This window comes from Schistocerca serialis, chromosome 1, assembly GCF_023864345.2.
Source record: "Schistocerca serialis cubense isolate TAMUIC-IGC-003099 chromosome 1, iqSchSeri2.2, whole genome shotgun sequence".
In the NCBI taxonomy this organism is placed as follows: Eukaryota; Metazoa; Arthropoda; class Insecta; order Orthoptera; family Acrididae; genus Schistocerca; species Schistocerca serialis.
Genome location: NC_064638.1, coordinates 1079090298 through 1079091633, shown reverse-complemented (window position 1 = coordinate 1079091633; position 1336 = coordinate 1079090298). Strand labels below are relative to the sequence as shown.

At 46.3% G+C, this 1336-nt stretch overlaps 1 pseudogene; it reads right to left on the bottom strand.

The window, feature by feature from the left end:
• Window positions 1-258: 258 nt before the first annotated feature.
• On the bottom strand, window positions 259-376 carry LOC126428360 (5S ribosomal RNA; annotated as a pseudogene).
• Window positions 377-1336: the final 960 nt, after the last annotated feature.

Sequence of the window (1336 nt, the reverse complement as noted above, 5' to 3'; positions counted from 1 at the left end):
TACTGGATGTTTTTCGTTGTTGGGGAGTCTTCCCCTTATTGCGTTTAAGAAAACACCAAAGGCAGAATGCACTCCGTCTTCAGGCCACAAGTGGCCCATCTGGACGATCCGACCACCGTGTTATCCTGAGCCGAGGATGCGGATAGGAGGGGCATGTGATCAGCACACCACTCTCCCGGTCGTCATGTTAGTTTTCTTTGACCGGAACCGCTACTATTCGGTCAGTTGGCATCGCGAGGCTGACTGCACCCCGAAAAATGGCAACAGCGCATGGCGGCCCTGATGGTCACCCATCCAAGTGCTGGCTACGTCCGACAGCGCTTAACTTCGGTGATCTGACGGGAACCGGTTTATCCACTGCGGCAAGGCCGCTGCCTCAAAGGCAGAATGATACGAACATATTTTACAGCTTTCTATGACGTGTACAATGGAAGGTTTCGGTGACGATGATTGTATCAGTATGAGAATACGGCCTGTCATAAAGCAGCATATTTCAGGGTAATGTTTTTTTGACAATGACATTCCTGAAATGGACTGTTTTGTCGAGAGTCCTGACCAGTGGAGCATTTTTGGTGTGAGTTGAAATGTCGACTTCGCTCCAGATCCCAGCTTCCAACATCAGCACTTATTCTGGTTTTGGTTCTTAAGGAAGAATCGAATATTCCTACACAGGTATTCAGACACCTAATCGAAAGCGCTCCCCAGCAGAATTGAAGCCGTGCTAAACAGCCAACCCGTTACGATCCCATAATGCGTCAGTGAATACATCTGACTTCAGCAGACATGAGGAAACAATACTCTAGAACTGGCCTCAGCAGTCTGTTGTATGTGACTTCCCTCTCAGACGCACAACACTTTCGCAATACCCTGACAACAAAGCGAGGTCTTCGATTCGCCTTCCGTAATACTGATTTTACTTGTTCGACTCACATCGAATCGGTTCTCAGAATGAATCCCAAAGCGATATTTTATGCTATACACCTTCTGTCTCTAATCTTGTATGCAGATGCTATTAAGTTGTTTCTCTTTATTATGGGCATTATCTAGCATCCACTAACATTTACACAGAGGTGCCATTCAGCTTACCAAGTAGAAAGCTTTTACAGGTTTTTCTTCATTTCGTTACAGCTGTCCAATGACGCTACTTCCTTTAAAAGCATCGTCGGCGAGAAACCCGTTACAGCTACTGACCATATCTGGTAAATCATTTATGAATGTTGCGAATATTAAGGATCGCGCTATACTTCATCAGCGCCCGCCCGATGTCACTTTCACTCCCCCTTATAGTATAACGCAAGGGGTTGCTCGAGTCAAAACTCCGTGAATCATTCGCGTA